Below are 15842 nucleotides of genomic sequence, written 5' to 3' on the forward strand. Positions count from 1 at the left end.
AACAACCCCATTCATTACGTTCATGGATGGGTTTTGACAATGTAGATGAGACTTAAAGATTATTTATTTAGAGGACTGAGGGTGGCATCACTGCTTTTTGCTGGAGATGTATAGTAGTCAGTTTGGCATAATCTAATTGCACCCAATGTAAACTCAATGTACTCAAAGATAACTCAAAGTAAAGTACAGTAGTCAGGGTGAAAATCAGCAACTAAAGTCATGGTTTTCTCTCTCAAGAAAAGAGTGGAGTGGCTTGCTTTCTGCACAATGTGGTAATTTAAACACATTGGGGTCTTGCTGTCACAAGAGGGGTTGGCATGATTATGTAGAACACTAATTTGTATATCTTCATCTTCACCCATAAACATGAGCTTCACGTAATGGCAGAAAGAAAGGCATTATGATTAAAAGTGGCCATCATAAAGCTCTTGTGCAACAATGTTTTTTATCCATTAAGTTGTGTTTATTTGTCAATACTGTATATGCATTATAATAGAAAAAGTTATAAAAATCAAGCACACGTTGCTGTGAACAACAGATGAAAAGGTAATCCTGCTATGTTACAGCCAGGATATGTCCCCTGGCTTGTGTGCATTTTCCTTTTATTGTTGTTTTTGTTATTTTTAAAGTATTATTCTTCATGTGTTCATCTGTATTTTTCATGTTAAAGAAGTATATGATTTGCATTGGATTTGACAAGGATGGATACGATTAGAAATGAGTACATTAGATTGTCAGCTCAAATTGGACGGTTGGGAAACAAAGTCAAAGATGCGAGATTGCGTTGGTTTGGACATGTACAGAGGAGAGATGCTAAGTATATTGGGAGAAGGATGTTAAGGATAGAGCTGCCAGGGAAGAGAAAAAGAGGAAGGCCTAAGAAAAGGTTTATCGATGTGGTGAAAGAGGACATGCAGGTGATGGGTGTAACAGAACAAGATGCAGAGGACAGAAAGATATGGAAAAAGATGATCCACTGTGGCAACCCCTAACGGGAGCAGCCAAAAGAAGAAGAAGATTGTAATTATGTAACTTTTACTTAAAATATGATTTATCTCATGAAGGGTCACAGAGAGTTCAGGTACCGTGGCATTTTGGGTACTATGGAGAACCATCTTAAACTTCCTAATTCAGATGCTAATTTAATGCTGGGCTGGTTTCACCTGATACGATCAGATGGAGTGGAAAAGGCAGAAGGGGGACTGGACATCTATGTTAATGATGGTTATAAATTGAGCACATTACGATTGGAACTAAAATGTGCAATCTGTACATTAAAATACTGTCTGAATTCATCCACAGTAATGCCTAGGGAGATAAGTTACATTGTCCATGTTAATGTTTATTAACTCAGCAAAAGAAATTATTCACTCTGTTACCGACATTCAAATATAACTTTGGAAGGGACAAAGTTCTATAAGCATTTCCATTTGTGGACACAATAAGCAGGGTCTGTTCTGTCCAAATGTTAATGCCTTTAAACGTAAACCTGTGGCACAACTAGGCAGATCTGACTATATCTTAATCCTACCTACTCCCACCTACAAGCTAGGTTTCCTCTAAGCTGTGCAGCCACACACCTTTTTTAAGGGGGCTACGCAGCTGTTATCATGCTGCTTACTCCCCCTACAAATTAGCAGTTTAGAGATGCCGTGCAACTGGTATTGTGACCTTCAAACTGCACAGGACCACCACCGTTCATCGCTATTATGTTAGTTCTGGAAGGCATTTGACACATCACAAGGGAATGTTTGTTATTCATTTTTTAGTGCTTTGCGGTAATTGATTGATTCTTCATGGGGGACTTCCAGCCTGCTTGTGTACTGTTTTTTAGTGCCACTTATGAATCTAAGGGGGATTAAAGAAATAGATCATCATTGGAAAGTACCAGCTCATCTGTTATTCACATCTACTCATTGTTAAAAAAAAATAGAGGGAACATTGTTCAGGGTGATTGTGATGTATTATACTATTTATATTTCTCTTAAGCTTATATAAAGTTTTAATTTTCCCTTGGGAAAAATAAAGGATTATCTATCTATCTATCTATCTATCTATCTATCTATCTATCTATCTATCTATCTATCTATCTATCTATCTATCTATCTATCTATCTATCTATCTATCTATCTATCTATCTATCTATCTATCTATCTATCATGTATGTATTGTGTATGCACTTTCTTTGTTGGCATGGCTTGGATTATCTTCTTAGGCAAATCTATTTTCCATTTTATACTAGTTTTGTGCTTTTGTTTGTTCATTTCAATAAATGAATTATTTATTTATAAATATTCTTTGGTGGCCTTGTCATTCAAGTCAGAGGTTGGACAGATTCCTCTCCATTTTTTCTATATTTTGAAGGATATTTTAAAATATTTTGAAATGCCTGTGTGCCGTCTTAGGCCTGTGCAGGCGATATCCTGCCTGTGGAAGTTGGGGGCTGGCTGCCTGGGGCGAGGCCATTGCTTGGTCAAGTCATTAAATGTTCTGGCCTGTTTTGTGGGACTTTTCAGAAGCCTCACCCTCCTTTTTACACCATGGTTGTATCACCTTTTCACAACAGATCCAAGCAAAACTACAATCAATTTATTAATTCACAGAAGGATTCAGTAATCTCAAAAACATTAAAAATTTCATTCTTTCCCAGTAAAGGTAACAAAATGGTACCAAAGGCCTATTACATTACACTTCTTCAAATTGATTAAAACAACAGGACTTAAACAGAAATGTTGGTATAAGTCCATCAGACTTGTTATTTTATTAAAAAAATATATTATTTTTAGAAAAACATTACTAAATCTTTGCCATACTCTAAAGAAATTTCCTTTGCAGAAATTTGTATTTTTTCACTAATTTTAGTTATTATAATAAATCTTTTTCCCATTGCGTTACAGAGGATACATTAGGATTCTTTCAGTTGAGCAAGATTACTTGACACATTATCAATATAGTGTAGGAGATCATAGTGAGTTTAGCACTAGATAGTCTATCTATCTATCTATCTATCTAATCCAGTCCAGTGTTACTATAGACATAATGAAAGAGAATTTGATATCATTGTAAATCCTGACTGATAAGCAAATATCTTCTCCCAAAAAGGTTTTAACTTAGGACAGTTGTAAAAACATATGGCTTACCAAGTGTGGAGTTACATTGCCACAATTAGTTTCCATCCCCTTAAAGTATTTTAGATAATTTTATTCCATTGATGTGTGTCCAATATGCAATTTCAAGATGAATTACATCATGTTTTGCACACATTGTTGAAGAATGAATGATGTGATAATTCAAAATCCACTCCTTGACTAACCTGTTAATAATAACGTGTTTTTCCCAGCATCACCTATTCTATACAACAAGCTCCTCCCGTGTCATTTTTTTGGGCCTCACCTTTTCTCATCATCATCCTCAGATCTTGCATGGAGCTGCAGACCGAGGGCGATTGATGGTCATTTTCTATTTATCTTCCATTTCCGAATAATCAAGCCAACAATTGTCCCCTTCTCCTCAAGCTTCTTGCTGGTGGTCTTGTCACCCATTCCAGCCTTGTCCCCTGACGTCCTATGACAGCTCTTTGGTGTTGCCCATGGTGGTGGAGAGAATGGAATGGAAGAAATTGATTCTGTGAACACCTCACAGTTGAGATCAGGAGTATCTGTGATTGATTGATTGTATTCTGTGTGCCACGTGGGCACACTACCAATCTATGGGAGGCAGAATTCTGGCTGGGTGGTAGAGGATCAAATCCTTGGTTCTCTCAATGACACGCAAATCAATTTATAACTTTTATGTTTCGTGTCTTTTTCTGTATTTTTAGTTGATGTTCTGTCTCCCACCATTAAATTGAAACATTCAAGACAAGTTGATTTCTTGGTAGGTGAGCAAACTTACAAATTCAGCAGGGGGTCACAGCCTTATAACCCCCCCCCCCCCACTGTATGTGCTGCTATGTCTTTCTTGTCTTGTGGTGACCAGAACTGCACCCAGTACTTCAGACGCGGTCTCACTAGTCTATATATATAAAAATGGAATGGGTGGGTCGTCGGGTGGGCCTTTTTTTCATTCCGTCGTTTTTTCGACGTTTTGAAAATGTAGAATGATTATTTGATTTTTTTGTTTTTATTTGATCGTGTCTATGTAGCCGCCGTCGTAATAAAGTATCGCTAAAATCGTCATTTATCGTAATTTATTTTTGACGTATAACGTCGCCGTCGTCGAGGTCAGTGATAATAGTGCAAAAAATCTGCTTACGGTTGAAAGACACGCCCTACTCACTGGACAGTTAAAAACACCAATCAAACTAACGATGACATCAAGTATTACCCAATCAAAAGTAGGAAAGGAGGCATCATCATAAAATGCGTGTGGGATGATTTGCATGAGACGCTGCTTTAAAAAAAAAATGATAAAAAAAATACGGGATAAATCCCGTCCAGTATTGATTCAAAACGGGACGCGCAATTTCATTCTCAAACGCGGCACGATTCCGTATTTTAAAGGACGGGTGGCAACCCTACAGTGCCAGGTAACCACCCATACAATCACATTGTGATTCAGACTAGGAATGCAATGAATGTAATTACCCCGATCTACATACAAGGCGAAAGTCTTGCAACATTCAAAGATGATGGTTTGGGATAAGTACACCATACAACATAAAAGAGCTTATGAAGCCTTGAACCGAAAAAAGCAACATCTCAGAGATCGTAAAAAAAAAAATAGGAGCTAATGTCGTTTTACTCGCTGTAGATTTTAGTCAAACATTACCAGTTATTTCACGAGGGAGACCAGAACATCAACTCAACGCGTGTTTAAAATCCATGCTTCTCCCACGCTCGGTTATATCTCGCGTGTTCTCGGGTAGGTGCACCAAAAAATGTATACATTTAAGCATGTAATGGGCAAACAAAAAATGAGGTATACCCGAAGGCACAGCAGTAGTACTTAATGTAACTTTACTTCTTAAATGTTAATGTTTTAATGTTTAATAATTTATACGCTTCTTATATGTTGTTCAAATTCTTTTATCAAAATACCACTGACAGCGCAATGCACGATAACATCGAGTGAATACACCATACGCATCCGCCCACGGCTGCCCTGCTGTGCGCAGATAGGACTTGATTGTACAATAAAATAAAATAAAGATAAAAAGACTAAAACAATCATCACCCATAAAGCGGATAGTAGACGTGACGTACTATATGTGTACCACATTTCAAGTGTATAGGTGCAACGGTTTGCGAGCTACAGGTCATTTAAAATCCTGGACAGGCACACAAATTGCCACGGTAGCAAATTACAGAAGAAGATTTTACTGTTTAATAATTTATATTTATATGAAATGTGCTTCTTATATATTACTTCATATTCTCATATGATAATGATGTTAATGTTTATATTGATTTCTGTGTTATTAAAACTGCATGTATATGTGTATATGTATATATATATATATATATATATATATATATACGAGCTGTATATACCCGGCGTTGCCCGGGGCAGAAGTAACCTAATCGGTCAAACACTTACATATATACCAAAGTAAACCTAATCGGTCAAACACTTACATATATAAAAAAACCGAACCTAATCGGACAAACAGCTTCATATATACAGAAGCGAACCTAATCGGACAAACAGCTAATCTATATACATAAGCAAACCTAATTGGTCAAACAGTTACATAAATACAAAAGCAAACCTAATCGATGAAACAGCTTCAATCTTTTCTTTTTAATGATTGTTAACACGCATAATGTTTGTAAAATCATTCTGCACATGCATAACTGTTTGACCAATTAGGTTCGCTTCTGTATATATGAAGCTGTTTGATCGATTAGGTTTGCTTTTGTATTTATGTAACTGTTTGACCAATTAGGTTTGCTTATGTATATAGATTAGCTGTTTCTCCGATTAGGTTCGCTTCTGTATATATGAAGCTGTTTGTCCGATTAGGTTCGGTTTTTTTATATATGTAACTGTTTGACCGATTAGGTTTACTTTGGTATATATGTAAGTGTTTGACCGATTAGGTTACTTCTGCCCCGGGCAACGCCGGGTATATACAGCTCGTACATTATATATTCTGAGAAGAAGGTCCCTCAAGTTATACTGAACACGCTTTACGATGTAACCTAACATTTTATTTGACTTTTTAAACACTTGTGCATACTAATTAGACATTGAAGACGTTGTGTCAACATGAACCCCTAAATCGTTTTCAGAGGTCCTCTGTCTTGTATTTATGACTGACGTTCCTTTTGTCGAGAGGTTTACCGACCTCGGCAGTGACATTCATGTCTCTGGCGACTCTTCCTATGAAGTCGGTAGATGGATTGGGAGAGCATGGGGGGGGGTCATGAGGTCGCTGGAAAGGGGGGTGTGGCGCTCCCGATATCTACGCAAAAGGACGAAGGTCTTTAGAGTCCTGGTGCTTCCTGTCTTGCTATATGGTTGTGAGACATGGACGCTATCCAGTGACCTGAGATGAAGACTGGACTCCTTTGGTTCTGTGTCTCTCCGGAAAGTCCTTGGGTACCACTGGTTTAACTTTGTGTTGCTCACGGGGTCCCGAATGAGGCACATGACCTGCATTGTGACGGAGCGTCAGTTACAGCACTATGGCCATGTGGCGCGATTACCCCGAGGGTGATCCAGCTCGTAATCCTCATTGTTGAGAACCCGAGTGGCTGGACCAGGCCAAGGGGTCGCCCATGTAACACCTGGCTGCGGCAGATAGAGGATCATTTCCGGAGGGTGGGATTGGACCGCGTGTCTGCCTAGGAGTTTGCCAACCGGGATCCCGAATTGTTTTGTCGTGTAGTGGATGCAGTAACGCACTGTACCAGTACATGCTCCCCAACTTGACTTGACTTGTTCCTTTTACCCATATGTAGCACTTTGCCCTTTTCTTCATTAAGCTTCACTAGCCAACCCGCGGCGTAGCATACGCCGCATAATTATGTATTGATGGGTGAACACTTCCTGAAAGACACAGTTGTCCAAATGGGGTTGGTTTTGAGGATACGACTGTAGGTGAATGAAAAGATGTAACTCTGGAGAGGGCAACATACAATACAGCGTTTTACACGTTGCATACAGCGATTCACATCAAAGTATAGACACTGCTAAGACCATGGAATACCCCTCGCAAACTGTTTTACACGCTGCATACAGCAATTCACATCCGCAACAAACAAATTGTTTTACACGCTGCATACAGTGATTCACATCCGCGACAAATATGATTCTTCTTAGATGGTGCTGGCGTGTCCACCCTCGCTCTCAAAGCATATACACTGCCTGGTCATGTGCTCGCTCGCAAGAACAACTAATAAAGACCCGCCCACCAACTGTAAGACCATGGGATACCCCTCGCAAACTGTTCTACATGCTGCATACAGCGATTCACATCTGCGACAAACAAACTGTTTTACACGCTGCATACAGCGATTCACATCCGCAACATGATTTTTCTTAGATGGTCCTGTCGCGTCCACCCTCGCACTCGAAGCATACACACTGCCTGGTCATGTGCCCGGTCACAAAAGCAAATGACAGAGACCTGCCCACCAACTCTAAGACCATGAGATACCCCTCGGAAACTGTTTTACACGCTGCATACAGCGATTCACATCCGCGACAAACAAACTGTTTTACACACCGCATACAGAGATTCACATCCGTGACAAACATGCCTCTTCTTAGATAGTCCTGCCGCGTCCACCCTCATTCTTGAAGCATACTCATCACCTGGTCATGTGCTCGCTCGCAAGAGAAACTCACGGAGACCCGCCCACCAACTCTAAGACCATGGTGTGAAAAACAGTTTGCGATGGTGGACGCGGTCGTGCGTCATAACCGAAAAGAATACAGTGGAACCTTGGTTCATGACCATAATTTGTTCCAAAACTCTGGTCGTAAACCGATTTGGTCGTGAACCGAAGCAATTTCTCCCATAGGATTGTATGAAAATACAATTAATCAGTTCCAGACTGTACGAACTGTATGTAAATATATATTTTAAGTTTTTAAGCACAAATATAGTTAAATAAACCATAGAATGCCCAGCGTAATAGTAAACTAAATGTAAAAACATTGAATAACACTGAGAAAACCTTGAACAACAGAGAAAACTAACACTGCAATAGTTTGCGCTATAGCGCTACCAACCGCTGGCTAAAAACACTTTTTTTTTAATGAGTTTTAAGCACAGAGAAAAAAATGAACATTTGAAAAAATCCGTAATTTAATAAACCACCAAGAAAAGTAACATTGCAACAATGCACACTACGAACCGATCGCTGTAAACAAAAGTGAAAACAAAATCAAGCCCAGTGCATTCTTTAACTGCCTTCCTACCTTATGAGTCCAGACCCCTCTCTCTCGCGCTGCCTGTGTGTGTGCGGGTCTCTCTCGGGCTGCCTGTGTTTGTGCGTCTGTCTCTCTCTGGCACTGCCTGTGTGTGTGCGCATCTCTCTCTCGCGCTGCCTGTGTGTGTGCCTCTGTCTCTCTCTGGCGCTGCCTGTGTGTGTGCGCGTCTCTCTCTCGCGCTGCCTGTGTGTGTGCCTCTGTCTCTCTCTGGCGCTGCCTGTGTGTGTGCACGTCTCCCTCTCTGGTGCTGCCTGTGTGTGTGCGTCTGTCTCTCTCTGGCGCTGCCTGTGTGTGTGCGTGGCTCTCTCTCTTGGGCTGCCTGTGTGTGTGCGTCTGTCTCTCTCTGGCGCTGCCTGTGTGTGTGCACGGCTCTCTCTCTGGCGCTGCCTGTGTGTGTGTGCCTCTGTCTCTCTCTGGTGCTGCCTGTGTGTGTGCACGGCTCTCTCTCGTGCTGCCTGTGTGTGTGCACGGCTCTCTCTCGTGCTGCCTGTGTGTGTGCCTCTGTCTCTCTCTGGCGCTGCCTGTGTGTGCGCGTGGCTCTCTCTCTCGCGCTGCCAGTGTGTGCGCGGCTCTCTCTCTTGGGCTGCCTGTGTGTGTGCGCGGCTCTCTCTCATGCTGCCTCTGTGTGAACCGAGGTTCCACTGAGGTTGACTAATGAAAAGTCAACATGGCTCAGAGGTGCATGTGGAGTCTAGCAGAGATGAACGTGAATGACGCCCGGTGTTGTGAGTTGCTGCGTCCGAGTTGGTGCGCATGGCTCTGCGAGTTGTTGTCGTATCCAATGGTCTTAGAGTTGGTGGGCGTGGCTGTCTTGCGTGCTTTCCATGGGTGGTTACTTGTCTGTGGCTTAGTGAATTATATATATAGATACTGTCTGGCTCATTGTTTTGCTGCTTTTCCCATAAAACCAAAAAGCAGATTCAGGAACCAGAGCTGACTTCATTACAAGCATAAATCTAAGAAAGATATTACTTCTATTTGCCCCTATAGTAGAAGACTGAGGGAATTACTGTGGTGTTGTTTATTTTGCATGCTTGAGATTCTGTTTTTTCTAGGTAAATGGTTTTCAATGCCAGTGCTGAGGCCATCCAGGCAGGTTTTTATTCCAACCAATTTCACAATCAGTATGCAATTTTTGCTCTCAGTTGACCACATTGTTTAGTTATCAGGCTTGCAGATATTACAAATAAATTCATAAATACAGTATTTGTAATCTTTGTCATAGCTTTACATCCTTATGTTTGTTTCGCCATTTTCTTTTCTTCGTTTTCTTCTTTCTGCAGAATTAGCTCCCCTATTGCTTTTCGAAGACTGATTAGCAATAAGCATTGCAGACAAAGCTACAGGTAACATTATATGCTAAAGTGGATTAATTCATAGCCATTTTAACTTGTTTGTTCATTAACAAATGTTTCTTACAAATATTCAGACATATGAATATAGCACTGAAGTAATTGCTCTTCTTTAGCATTCAATGTTGTCAGCATCTGCACTGTAAAAAATAAATCTTGCTTGTGTGCAAAATAATAATAAAAAATAGCTAACTATACGCAAAATAATAATTATTTTAATTAATAAAAATGGGTTTTACCCTTTTTATTGATTATTTAATTCTAATTCAATAAAAAATTTAAGAATAATGTTAACTTATTATTTTTCTTAAAATTTAAACATTTTTTATAACTTATTCTAAGTAAAAAACTATACTGTGAAATTGAACACATTTAAGGTAAGTTAAATTTAATGACACAGCACTTCCTCTCACATCGAAATGTAATGACATGGCACTTCTCTCCTCTCACATCGATTTCTTGGTATTCAGCTGTAACACTTATCCATAATAAGAGCTATTTTACTATGAATGTGTAAGTATAAAGCATACAGTATTAATTCCATAATGAATAACTAGTATTTCACTTCATATAGTTAGACGTAAGCATTTGTTGTTTTCACGAAACCTTTCCCTTCATGTGGGAAAGATGGTGAACAAGGTAGCGTCTTCCTAACAACCTGCCTCGTTGGTTTGCTTTAAAAAGCAAGCACATTTCTCGGATAGTTACGTATGTTCATCATTTTTTTTTTTTTTTATCGTTTTAAGCTTTTATTTTACACAGAAAAAGAAAATAACACTTTGAGATAAGTTTGAGAATGTTTGTCCTAAACTATGCCCTGTAAACAACATAAAAAGACGTTTGCCTAACCGTCACGGTATTATTTGACCTCTTATTTAATTAGTGTTCTACATAGGTAATGTATTTTCTGGTTAATTTTTAACACTGTGATTTATTTAGCGATGTTTAATTTCCTACGTCCTATTTTATTTCAGGATTTTCGCTATCGCATACTGAAAAGTAGTGGAAAAGGCAGACATTCATTTAAGCGGATATGTTGGCGTAAATGCAGGAATTGTTTGAAGAGGGCCATCTGCCTCAGGATTTCACTCTTTCACTCTCTACGTTTCCTTCCCGTTTAACACTCATTCCTGGGACATACTTTTTGAAGAAAGCTTACAAAATTTTCATTGACATTTGAATGTCAGTAATTCAGTAAAAATTATCCTCAAACATTTGATTTAATTTTCCTTTGAAAATATAACTCCGTTGTTGTGACTATCTGTGTATGTTCAAATAAATAAAGATATATGGAATTTTAGCATGTATTTGTTATACAGTCATTACTGTTCAGCGTTGCATTATTACTCTTTTTTTTTTTTGAGTAGGCCTACTGTAATTCAAATGAAAATCGGAGTAAAATAAAACCATTTTTGCCACTACTTATATTTAATCAAACTCATTTATTTTAGGTAAATTTGAGTAAATTAATAAATTAAGTTTACTTAATAGTGCAGTATATTAAATCTACTCAAAAATATTGCTTGTAATTTGTTGCCTTATTTTTTTAAGTACTTTTAACACATTATTTTTTTACAGTGTGGATACAATTATGGGAGAAAACTCTTTAGAAAAGTGTGAATTAAAAAGAAAACTGTAAGAGAAACCTATGCATGTATTAGAATTTTACTAACAAAGGAAACCAATAAGAATGATGCACTGGTTGTGAAATTGATTGGAATAAAATTGTTACTGCAATTTACATAAAAAGTAATTTATATTGTACAAACTACAGCTACTCACGACTAAAGCCAATGTATAAAAGTGGCACCTACAATTTTAATGCTTATGTCACAGGCATTCTGTTTGCTTGGTGCCATAGGCTCTCAGTTGACCTTGTCGAGAAGTTTACTTGCCTCAGCAGTAACATTCATGTCTCTGATGATTCTTCCTATGAAGTCAGTAGACGGATTAGGAAAGCATGGGAGAAGGAGTGTGTAGCGCTCCCGATATCTATGCAAAAGAACAAAGGTCCAAGTCTTTAGAGTCCTGGTGCTTCCTGTCTTGCTATATGGTTATGAGACATGGATGCTATCCAGTGATCTGAGACAAAGACTGGACTCCTTTGGTACTGTGTCTCTTCTGAGAATCCGTGGGTATCACATTACCTGCATTGTGAGGGAGCATCAGTTACATCACTATGGCCACATGGCATGATTCCCTGAGAGTGATCCTGCTCGGAGGATTCTCATTGTTGAGGACCGAAGTGGCTGGACCATGCCAAGGGGAAGCCCACGTAACACCTGGCTGTGGCAAATAGAGGGTCATTTCTGGAGGGTGGGATTGGACCAAATGTCTGCCTGGTGGCTTGCCAACCAGGATCCCAAGCTGTTTTGTTGTTTGGTGGGTGCAGCAATGTGCTGTACCATTACATGCTCCCTAACCTGACTTGACCTGATAGGCTCTCACCTGTCACTGCCTATGACCTCACCACAGCCTTATTGAGGCTTTCCCTGGTTGGCTCCCACGCTACATATACAGTAGAATGCAGCATTGCCAAGAAATTTCATAGCTGTAAATTTACAGGAGGAATTTAGACTTTGTATACTATTTGGTTCTTGGTGCTAATGGAAAAGGCATTTGCAATAGGGTTAGGAGCTTGACAATCCAAGATGACTTTAGAGAAGACCTGCTCCTTTGAACTGACAGGAGCCAAGTAAATATTTTCGACACAAGAGAAAATGTCCATTGGGCATTTGCAGTCGGAAGTGTGCCAAGAATGAGAACCAAACTAATGGAGCAGACCCAAGAACGAGATTATACAGTAGATAATCCTGGGTGTGCCTGGGAATCCCCCTGGAAAAGTTGAGAACTAGGTCACTCTGTTCAATCAGTTAACACTATTACAATAACAAGAATGAGTTGGGATGAGAGTAGATTTTTTTGCTGCTAAACTAATTGATCTGTGGGAACAAAATTTCCCCATACAATTTGGTCTATGTTTTGGTCAAAATCATTAAATGGTATAATACAAATCCTCCAGGACAGATCAGTCATGTTTAAAATGAATTATTTTATTTGCTGTGGCTTTGGAAACAAGCAAAGAAAAAAAAGCTAACTAAACAGATTTTACAATAAGTGGTGGGAATAAAGCTCTTTTTGTAAGAGTGTTGTCTTTTGCTGCCACCGTGTGTTTACCTAGGAAATAACAAGCCTTGTGGAAGCATTTGACATCAAGTCTTCATGAACTACGGGAAAAAAGTGTTTTGGAAACAATCATGGTCCCTTTCTCAAGGATCATGCATTTAATCACCAAAACAGTCTTCAAATAGAAGGTAAAACCCTAAACAAAGAAAAATATCTAAAACAAGAATTCTAAGCTTCACTGGCTATTTCAGGCTATTGTCTGTGTGTGTGTGTGTGTGTGTGTGTGTGTGTGTGTGTGTGTGTGTGCGTGTGTGTGTGTGTGTGTCTTGGTAAGCCAGGGTGTGTTCCTGTTTTGCATCCAGTGCTGTCGGGATTGGCTCTGGTTCCATGCGACCCTGAATTGAACTATGTTTGGTGTAACATAGTTACACCATAGTCTCATCACTGCTCATTAACCACAAAAAACTGTATGAACTCTCATACATTGTGGTAACTACATACTAATTTAGTGATGCTTCAGTTCTTTGGGGATTGATACTCTGGTACATGATCTAGAATGTGATTGCTTACATTTGAAAACATTTAAAAGACCCCCTATGAATTGTGGACACATGAAAGTAGCCAAAGCATTGAAAATTATATTTCATTTTTCACAATTTATCCTAAATATTATCTATTTTTCACATTAATAAAATTTGTTGATATTATATTAAAAGTGAAAATGGTCTGGTATAATTTGCCTTGATTTCAACCTTAACAGCAGCAAAACATGAAATTTAAATACAGATGAAAAGATCACTGAATTTTGGATTTTATTCGTCTTCACAATGTAATTGATAAAATTTAGGAAAACCATTTTAAAACATCTGTGGTGGGCTGGCGCCCTGCCCAGGGTTTGTTTCCTGCCTTGCGCTCTGTGTTGGCTGGGATTGGCTCCAGCAGACCCCCTACCCTGTAGTTAGGATATAGCGGGTTGGATAATGGATGGATGGATTTTAAAACATTTCTGAGAAAGAAGATTTCAAACTCCCTATCAATTTTGTCCTGTTTCTTAGTCTTCTAGCTTTTCTTAAATATTGCTTCTCATATATATAGAAAAGAATAGAATTTCACCTTTCTAGTATTACTTAAAAGATTTTCAAGAGATGCTCATAAGATACGTACAGCAGAGAAAGTTTCTGTGAGGACGTATAGTACATTTAACAAAGTTGTTATCTCAAAGTAGGAGTGGATTAAAATGTCACTAACCACATTGGAAAGATTGTTCTATAATTAGTGCCATGATAAATGGAGCATAATCCAAGATAACAATAGCTTCATAATTACATGATTGCAAGGATTAGAGCATTTTATCATCAGTAATGACAGCACTAATTCCTGTGTAACTGGAAAGATAAAATCATACTGTCTTGAAGATCGAAAAAAATTTCCATATGTGAAATGTTTGATAAATTTTAAGACATGTTGAGACTTCGGCTGGACTAGAACTATATGCACAATTATTTACTGCCTGCTACTGATGAACAGTATCTACGCTCATGACCCTTAATTGGACTATCCAGAGCCAGAAAATAGAGAGATGAGTAGATGCACTATGAGTTCAGTCTTGGAAAGAGGTATCTGTATTGAAAATGAATGATCCATGCCTGGGGCAAAAATGCAAATATAATAACTAGATAAAATAAATGGACAAGTAGACACTTTAGGAAAAGAAGAAAAAAAACAGACATTAACTTTTTCAGAGCAATGAAATTAAATAGAATTATCAGAGATTTATATAGTCTTCCAGATACAATTACACATTGATCTCCTGAATCAGCATTCATATGTCATCTTTTAAAGGAGCTGATTTTTGTATTAATACTAATAGTTTTAGTTGTAATATTGCCATGAGTACAGAGCGTAGTGAAATTCTTACGTGCACCATGACAAATAAGCATGTATTAAAATAACATTACTGCTCTTCAAGTTGTGAATGGAAAGTAAAAGTGGAAAATATTTTCTATCCTTCTATTATTCAAAAAGCTCCTCAGAGGTAAATTGTTTCCTTTTAAAAAAACAACATAAGGTTTAATTGTTGGTGATACTATATTCTATTTAATTTTACTATGTCATTCTGTCCTTTCATTTTCCTGATTATATGCGATGAACAGGCAGGACTACAATATCTTGATGTTTGTGTTTTAGATGTCATACTGTGTATTTGCTTTTTAGGTGATGCAGCAGCACACTAGTGAAAGATATTTTTGATTAAGAAAAGATCATGCACTTACATCTTTAATACAAAATAATATTACTCATGTAAAGGTATTCAATTTCAATTAATTTAAGTGGGTGGTGACACAATGGTCACTGCTGCTTCCTCACAGTTCCAGAAGACAGCATCAAACCCCCACCCAATTCACTCCCTTTACAATTTGTCTGCACTGGGGTCCCAAAAAGCAAATTTAGCTCTTCTTTCTACAGAGAATGCAGAAAATAATCACCTTATACAGTCAAACCATAGGTGAACTCCCTAAGCTGAAGTGACTAATAAGGATTCTGTCTGCAAAAATGTCTTCCTCTGCCACAGATTTAATCATTGAGCTCTGCTGCACTTCTTTTCTAACAGTCTGTAATAGTTTCCTCTGCTACTCTGATTTTCCTCCAATATCTCAAACTTTTGCAGGTTACATTGATGAACTGCTAAACTGTCCAAATATGAGTGGCTGTGGGATTGTGACAAAACGTGCCCAGAGATAGATGGGTGTCCTGTGCAGAATTGGGTCCTGCACAGCAAAACTGTCAGTGTTAAATAATCTCTCTCAATGTTAAAGAATCTCTTAAATGTACATACAGTAAATCCTCACTATGCACAGATTCCATTTTCATGAAGTTGCTTATCTGCTGTTATAAAAGTGAAACATGTTTCATAACACCAGCTGTGTAATCTTGCCTATCTGAGGATAAGAATCTTGCTGCAGTTGCAGGATGGCTCAAGGG

This window comes from Erpetoichthys calabaricus, chromosome 1, assembly GCF_900747795.2.
Source record: "Erpetoichthys calabaricus chromosome 1, fErpCal1.3, whole genome shotgun sequence".
NCBI lineage: Eukaryota > Metazoa > Chordata > Cladistia > Polypteriformes > Polypteridae > Erpetoichthys > Erpetoichthys calabaricus.